The following is a 9,441-nucleotide window of genomic DNA, read 5'->3' as shown; positions in this document are numbered from 1 at the left end:
TCCTAAGCATTTCCAAGGTTGTTTAACTTGCTTGCATGCTAAAGCCAAAACAATACCAACAACCTTTTTTGTATCTTAACTACTTCAATTACAATGTCTTAATAATGCATTCCCCTTAAGGAAAAAAAAGAAAAAAAGAAAACAAAAAACAAAACACACACACACCAAAAAAAAAAATGTAAAAAATATTTTTATGTAAAATTATTTTTACCTTCTGAAAATATTCTTCTCTGAAAAAGCTTGTGTGTTAGAATTCTTTTGGCAAATCAAAACAAAAGCAAGTAAATGTCATGTTTTTAGTTATTTCACTAGTATTTTTTTCCTCCAACTAAAATAAGGAACTTCCAAGTATATTTTCCAAGCTAAAAATAACATTTTTTATGAGTTGTTCACTGATAATTACTCATTTTCAAAATCTTTCATTTCATAAACATTTGCCACACCAACATTTTTATTTTTCTGGCTGACCTGCAGTGATATGCTTATGACCAGATTCTTCTTTCCCCATTTGGAGTTCTGCATCCAGGCCTGGGGCCTCCAGCACAAGAAAGACATGAAACTCTTGCAGTGGGTCCCAAGCAGGGTCACCAAGATGATCAGAGGGCTGGAGCACCTCTCCTATGAAAAAGGGTTAAGGGATCTGGGCCTGTTTGGCTTGGAGAAGAGAAGGCTCTGGGGAGACCTCATTGTGGTCTTCCAGTGCTTGAAAGGAGTGTATATACAGGACGGAGTATGATTGTTTATGAGTGTGGACAATGATAAAACAAGAGGGAATGGTTTTAAACTGAGACAGGTGAGGATAAGTTGGTTATTAGGAGGAAGTTTTTCACACAGAATGTTGTGATGCACTGGAACAGGTTGCCCAAGGAGACTGTGGATGCCCCAGCCCTGGAGGCATTCAAGGCCAGGCTGGATGTGGCTCTGGGCAGCCTGGTCTGGTGGTTGGTAACCCTGCACATAGCAGGGGGCTTGAAACTAGATCATCACTGTGGTCGTTTTTAACCCAGGCTATTCTATGATTCTATGGTTATTATGTCTAGATATAGCTAGGGCTGATATGATTCAGTATTAAAAAGTATACATCAGAAGGGAAAACACTGTTCCCTAGGGAAGACATCATTCTAAAACAGATTCTGAAACAAGACTTTGGAATTCTTTGTCCATTCTTTGGAGGGCAAATACACGATTTTGAGAAGTGCTGTATCTGAGAAGTCCCACTGAACTCAGGCAAAGTCAGCACTGTCTCCTTTTCTTTCCATGTGGATCCTTTGTAGTCCATAGATGTGGTTCTGGTCTATCCACAGTTCATAACATAGTGAGAGATCTTGACAGGAAAGACGTGATCTCTACAAGTAACATCTTTGTGCTAACTTAATGAACGCTCTCAGACACTGAACAGAAAAATTTGTGAGAAAATTCCCACGACTTCTTGGCAGAAATATGGAAGTTGGTTTTTTTTTTATATAAAACAGGTTGTTGTAAAATGTAGTCTCTATAGAGCTTAAATCGAAGCACAGTCTTCTTGCAAGGCACACAGATGCTGCATAATCTTACTAACTGAACTTATATGTAACATGATGTTGGAGCTGATGCCAATCTTTATCTTTCACTTTACAAACACTGCACAATAATCAATTCTATACATAATTTGTTCTTTGTGCCATAATAAAATTATTTGATCAATTGATTCTGGAGTCTTTAATCCAGATATTAAGCTATTGTAATTCCCTGTAATTCAAACATTCACAGGTAATATGCTGCAAGTAGTGGGAATATTTGGAGTTCAAAGGAAATACTGAATCCTGTCTGTTTTAATCTTCACTTTGATTTTAAATCAGGAAAACAGGCTAGGTATGCCTGAAATGCAAGCTGGCTACAGAAAGTCAAAGATACTTCAGATATATAGCTGTGCTCACATAGCTTTCTGAACCCTCCAAGATTTATATATTAAATCAACTAGGTTTATGTACTAAATATTCATAGCTAAGCTATGAGACCTTCTGTATTTCTGAGTTCTTCGCCTTATGAGTTGGATTATGAGCAAGAGTTATCCCTTCAGACTGCTTCAGAGTTTTGGTTGTCTATTTTATTCTGTGTGTCCTTGAAGTGGTGTCAAGTAGTAAACCGATAAAATAAGAGTATTGCCATTATGTCACAATGACTTGGAAATAGTTCTTTAATTTAAATGAAGAAAGTGCTTCCCAGCTGGTATAAGTGGTTTGACCATAAGAGGCTCACATTTTGTGCAGGAACTGTGATAAATATATATGTGTGTGTTCTACTATGTATTTCACAAAGCTTGAAGATCTTTTTCAGAAAGAAAACAGATTTTTCAACTTCCATACATAACTACACCTCCAAATGCAACACAGAATTTTATATGTATCTATCCTGCTTTTCCCTGACCGTGGCTATTTTTTTTTTCCCCTGAACATATTCCTAACCACTGTAAATGAAAGAAAGAACTGAATGTGCCTAAAACAATAATTTTTGTGCCACTATCCCATTAACTCTCTCTCATATACGTGCTATTGCACAAGTAGTGGAAGTATTTATAACTGTGTTATATATGGTTGTTTTTTTTAATGGTATGATTGGAAGTATTCCGCAATATAACTCTATCAAAGGGCATTGATTTGCATGAAACATCATGTATTAGTGGCACTGAGCACCAAGTACAAATGCTCAACAGAAATCTCTGAAAAGAAAGAAGACAACAAAGACATTTTATGGTACTGTGACTACTCCTCCCACTAACACCAAAAGTAATCCTCTGCGAGTTAGCATATTTTATGACAGATTTGTGGCCTTGCAAGTTTGGCAAGCAAGAAATAGCTGGCAATCGTAGATATAAAAATGTGTACGAAAGAGAATCCAAAAGACCTAGCAGTTCTTACCTTTGATGGGATATATTTGAAAATGAACACTTTTGGCATCCAAAATACTACAGTTGGTGAATGATGTGCTACTGAGACCAGGCCAGTGTTATTTTTGATTAAGTAACAGCAGGATACACACTGAATCAGGAATAAGTTCTTCATTTTGCTCTTCTTGAAACATTCAGACACTGCATTCTTGCTTATGGGTATGATTTTTTTCTATATATACATTGACACCCATACTTGCTTGGTCATTACATATTGTGTTAAGAATATGTACTAAGCTGTGTACAACATGATATAAAGAGGTCTTTCTGTCATCACTTTTCATTCTCATTAGGAAAAAAAAAAAAAATAGAGATTTAGTTTAAGATTTCAGGTTCAAAACACCACAAAGATGCTGATAGTGTCTGAGAGCAGCAGTGTCAACAATTGCTTCAGTACAGCACTGAGGTGTAGGGGTGTTTATAAATTACATTCCCAATATGGCCGAACTGCGTATGCCAAGTCATTAAAAGCATCCATAACTTAAAGAGAGGAAATAATGCTGTACTGAGAATCTAGTAGAGTCCATTCTCTTTTGTGAGAAGGTATTTAAAAGAATGACCATGTGTCCAACAATAGAGAAAACCCAGATCAGTAAGGAAAGGCAAGTTCTTACATTGATGTCCAAGGTCGACATTTTTAAATGTGTGTACTGTTAGTCATGGAAATGCAGAGTCTAATCTTAAAATCTTTCTGTCTAGCAAAGTTTTCTTGGCTATAGTAACAGTGCTCATCAGAGTAAATGGACTGAGACCAAACTTCTCTCATACTGTCTTTGTGCACATAAGTTGTATCACCACTGACTGGCTGACACTGGATTTTGCTTTTGCAGTTGTTGTGGAGCGTCTCGGATTTCAGTCATACTGGTCCCTGATTATGAAAAAGAGAGGAGTGGAAGGAGTACCATTTCTTAAAACTGAGAAGCATCTGCTGGAGTTATTACGAGTTTTTTGACCAAGTTAAGCAGACAGGCACCTTGTGGTTGATGGATTCTTCCCTAAGCAATTCAAAACAACACTGTTAAAACAAATTTCTCCTTTCTGGAGAAGGAATATAATGAGGCAAAAGCTATTTTTAAAAATGGGGTAACTTTGCCACCACTCCCCAGTGGTAATAACAGTTAAGCTACTTTTAGCTGTATGGCTAACCAGGGCTTTTATAGCCCCACTTACATTATTTAAAGTATTTTCACAAGTGATCCATTCATAGATAATGAGAAGTCTTGCAAATGACTCATTTCACCTTTTTCAGCCACCTGAGAGATACGAGGGCTTGGAAACACAATTTCTTGAGAAGCTTCAAAGATAACCAGACTGAGATGTTCCCATTTTCAGTGATTGCTTAAGGTTTCCCTCCTGCAGAGTGATTTAAATTGAGGTAGCAAACTGTGTAGATGAAAAAAAAAAAGAAAAAAAAAAAAAAAAGCAGACTTTCATCTTATTTCCAACATTTGTGACAGACTGGGCGGTGCTTGGAGGAAGATGCATGTATAAACAGGCTGTAAGGTAAAATACTGGCAAGTCTTCAAGTGCCATAAATTGGGCATGCGTCATGCTGAAGTGCCTCCTTAGCAGAGAAAAACAATCCTTGTAGATGCTTATCTCAGAGATGTTACACAAAACGGCAAAGGATTTTGAGAGAAGTGATTCAGGTGGTGGACTCGTTATACTTTCTCTAAAGATCAGCCTGTACCCATTGAAAATGAAAGAAAATGTGATAACATCTATTTCAATGGGGAAAATATGCTCTTTGGGTTGGGTTAATTAAATCATGTTAGTTAAATTTAGCTGAGACTCAGCCATTTCTCCTGTCTAGGAGCTCTTCATCACTCCTGGGGCAAATTTTCCAAAGCCCTCAGATTCACAAGAGGTTGTTGTTCTTGCAGTGTTGAAAAGTGAACGTTTACCTAATGTACTGCTCAGTACTTTTTACTTTGTGGACTTTCCTGCCAAAAAAGTACATCGAATTTACAACATCTCTGATTTCAATGAATTTTAACTCTGTATGCTATACCTTTTCTATGTGCTAAAGAAATACATTATTCACTTTTTCAAATGTTCAGCCATAATACAATTTTGTACTCTGATGAAATTCTGTTCAGATTCAGATAAATATGATGTTAGCTGATTTTTTTCCCCTTTCCCTTCAAGTTCTGTAAAAAAAAAAACAAAACTTGATGTTGCCCCTGTTTTGCAGGTTGACAGTAAGGACAGAATAGCTAAGTCTCTTCACATAGTAGAATTCAGGCACCAAGAAACAAAATGTAATCGTGTAATCCAAGAGAATTGTATAACTGGTCAGAGGTTGGTGGGCTCTTCTAACAGGGTCAGCTACATCAAGTTGCTCAGGGCTGTGTCTGGATAGGTTTGAATGTTTCCAAGGATGGAGGCAACACACCACCTCAGGGCAATCTGTTCCAATGTTTGAACAGCCTCAGAATAGATAAGAAAGAAAAAAAATATCACACAGTGAAGTTGAATGGCTTGTGTTTCAGTATGTGCCCACTGCTTCTACCACCTTCACTGGACGTTGTTAAGAGTCTGACTCCATCTTCTTTATTCTCTCCCATAGGTAATTTATGCGCTTTTGTAATAACACCTTGGGTCATCTCTTCTCCATGTGAAACAGGCCAGCTCTCCTTCTATGAGAGATGCTCCAGTACCTTCTTTGTCTTTGTGTCCTGTTGCTGAACTTGCTCCAGGATACCCAAGTCACTGACAAAATAAGGCTACTGCTGTTTCCCACAGTGACTTGGAAATAGCTCTTTAATGTGAATAACTGTGATTCTTCCCAACTGGCTTAAGACTGTCGGTGTTCAGGGTGGTTTAGGCCCAGACTCAGTATCCAGATGTGCCTCACAAGTGATAAGAAGCTATCATGTTCCTTGGCTTGTTGGCAGTGCTCCTCCTAATGCATTGCCAACATGCCAGCAACCCAGGACATTGCCTGGGTTGGCCTACTTTGCCTCAAGGACATGTATCTTGGTATCTGTTCATACCCAGCTGTAGCTGTGTTGGCAAGTCTGAGCACACTGCTGCCCCAGTCATGCCTGAGCCCACTCATAGGTTCTTTGATAAGCGATGCTATGCCTACAGCTCTGGACAGATATAATGCTGTGGCTGTGCTTATGCTTCTGAGTGCATAATTCTGCCAGTGAATCATCCCAAAAGAGACTGGCTGCCAATATTTTCATTCTTAAGTATGGCTGGTGGTTTTTCTTTTTACTATTTGCAAGATCACTTGCCCAGCAAAGAAGAAACTGGGCTTCTTGGGGTGTTTTTTTGGGCAGCTCCAGAAAGTTCAAAATCACAGCTTGGAAAAAAAAAAAAAAAAATGAAAAAAAAAATTTCAAATTAACTTGTTTTATTTCCAGGCCAGTTCATGCATGCTGTAGAACAGGCCTGGCATGGTAGTACTTTTAATAGCGCAGCTAAGCTGGATGCTGTTTGCAGGCCTGCAGCAACAAGCTGCCTTTCCAGTGGTGCTCGGATACCATGGCAACTGCCACTTTGTAAGCAGACAGAGAACTACCCAAGCCCCTGAGCCCTACAGTTGCCCGGAGTTACTGATGCTTTGCAGGTTCTAATAAAGATGAAGAGTTACACTAAGCCTGGTGTGGGTAACCACAACTCTAGTGACTTCAAAGGGTTTTTTCCCACTGTCACCTCCACTGAACTTATTTTAGTGTCAGTGAAATAATTCTTATTGAATACAAATTTCTAAGAGAGAAGATAGTAGGTAGAACTTAGCTGGACAAGTTAAACCTATTTGCCAGATCTACAACAAATGAGCTAAAGCAAATCTATCTAATTTACTTATTATGATGTGAAAGTTGGAAATGGCTGCTCAAAGGAAAAATCTTTTTTTTTTCTTTATTTTTTAATTTTTTTATTTTTTTTATTTTTTTTATTTTTTTAAGACTTCCATTAAAGACTGAGGACCCTGCTCAGGAAAGTAAGGCCAGGACAAATTAGAAAAATGAATCTCACACAATTTACATCTGTTTATTGCAAAAGCAATTTGTCTTACAGCTACTACATAGAGAGAGAAAGGAGACACCTTTGCTTTGAAAATGTAACGTACGGTAATGGCAAAAAGCATGGGAATGTCAAAGGGCACACCAAAAGGACTCATATATTTGCCACCTAAACCAGAATTAGAATCATATGCTAGTGGACAGCTACTGATCTGAAGTGTTTGTGTGGGTTCTAGCTGGAATGGAGTTAATTTTCTTCATACCAGCTGTTGTAGAGCTGTAGTTTAGATTAGAGACCAAAACAATGGTGATAACAAACCAATGTTTTAGCTTTGTCACTTTTTTTTTTTTTTCTTATTGTTTTGTATTTATGACAGCCTTTTTTTGTATTTACACAACATCAAGGCCCTATCTGTTTCTCACTCTACTCCCACAGGACTGTGGATGCACTTTAACCAGAGAGGGGATACAACCAAAGAGATGACTCAGACTAACAAAAGTGCTACTCTGTACTACGCAGCATGGTGCTCAGCAATAAAATGGAGGGAACAGAACTTAGGTAAGTTCCCATCATTTCCTTGGGAACTGGCAGGACATTAGTCTACCCGTGGGAGGTGACAAGCAATTGCCTCTGCATGACTGCTTTTGCTTTCTTCCTTTTTTTCTTTCTTTCTTCTACTTCTTCTTCATTTATTAAACTACCTTATCTCAACTCATGAGATTTCACACTTCTGCTTTTCCGTTTCTTCTTCCTTGTCCTGCTGGGGGTTGGAGAGCAGTTTGAGTCCTATGTTTCTTAGCTGCCAACTGAGGTTAACCCACAACAGCATTACAGCATTGCATGAGCATAGATCATATAAGTATACTTTATCAGGACAGCACTTTTGGTGTGTATTTAAAACCTGTGAAGTAATAGAACTGAAATGTGTTCTGTGTGCTTTTTGTGCTATAAAGTCTATACAAGCAAGGGATGTGGAACAGGCATAGAGATTACCCCCAGTGTGGAGATGACTATGAAAGGAGGCAACACCCCTGAATCCCTCTGATCCTTACCTTGTCTTCCTTGTCATTCAGTAGTCGATGTTGTGGACTGACAAGACAGCTTTTAAACTGCTTACAGTACTTTGCTTGCTCATTATATGCTTTCCCACCTTAAAGGAAAAAATAAATAAATAATTTTTTGCCCATGTGTGACATTAATGTCTCATGGAAGGACTGCTTTTCTTTTTAAGATAAAGTTAATAACTATAGTAGTCATCGATGTTGCCATCAGATACTCAAAATAGTTTATTTGTTTCGCTAGGGAAAAATCATTTTTGGAGGAAAGAACTTTGCTCCCAAAAATCTTAAGGAAATGTTATGTGTGTGAGACTGACACCCCAAGGATCTGATCCTGCAGTAAGAAGCTGCACTGGTTTGCCTTCCTTAAAGTCAGTGCAGCTTTACTCTGCACAATCTGACCGCAGGGCAAAGCCTCATCCTTGTTAAGGATTAAATACGGGAAGCACAGATACTGAGGAAAGCAGTCTGTACAGTATACGACTGAGATGAAGTGAATTTTCATCCAGATGGTGCTATGGTTTGGATTTGTAACTTAAACAATGCTGATAACACACTAGGCTGTTGCTGAGCAGTAGTTGCACACAGTGTTGGGGCTTTCTCTCATTCCAGCTCTTCCTCACTTGTTGGTGCACAAGAAGCCATGCTTCCTTACCTGAAAGATTCATTGCCTCCTGTGCCTTCCCAGATCCACTCAGTTTGCTGAGGAACATGTGTTCAGTCTTTACTAGGTCATAAAAAACACAGATGCTAACTGTTTTCAACTTTAGTCTCATTTCATGGAATCACAGAATATACCAAGCTGGGAGGGATCCACAAGCACCATTTAGTCCAACCTCTGGCTCCACACAGCACTACCCCAAATCCAAACTCTATGTCAAAGAGCACAGTACAAACTTTAACTCCATCAGCTTGGTGCCACAGCCACTGCCCTGGGTGCCTGTACCACTGCCCCACCTCACTCTTGATAGATTTCCTGCAAGTCTATACAAACACATCTTAGTGATCATTTTTTTCTGCCTCCCTCTCTCCTTAGATGTGACAAATTTTATTAGTCAGTCTTGATAAAACAACTTGAGTTAGAAATCAGTGCTGGTATAAAAACTCAGAAGAGCAGTTTCAAATCCTCTCTGTTTGAAGAAAAAATTTTTTTTCTTTTTTTTTTTTTTTCCTTTCTTTCTAATGAAGACATACATACTTACAAAAGTGAGGGATCTGGCACTTTAAAAAGACATAAGCATGCATTTAACTGTAAGCATGTTCTTAAATCTCCCGGCACTCTGAAAATTAAAGCATGTGCTTATTTGGTCTGAGGTTGCTATCTCTAATTCTAACAGCTGTGAAGAAAGCTGATGTTCCAGTCAAAATTGAGAAGGTTATAGCTTTAAGGATGTAAAGTTAAAAATAATGTTTTGCTCCTTGCTGTGATTACAAATGTCATGATAAAAGAACACTTGTCTTTCAGGAGGCTGATTGACTGGT

The sequence above is a fragment of the Coturnix japonica genome, chromosome Z (assembly GCF_001577835.2).
Source record: "Coturnix japonica isolate 7356 chromosome Z, Coturnix japonica 2.1, whole genome shotgun sequence".
Classification (NCBI taxonomy): domain Eukaryota; kingdom Metazoa; phylum Chordata; class Aves; order Galliformes; family Phasianidae; genus Coturnix; species Coturnix japonica.
This window is presented reverse-complemented; position numbering follows the sequence as displayed.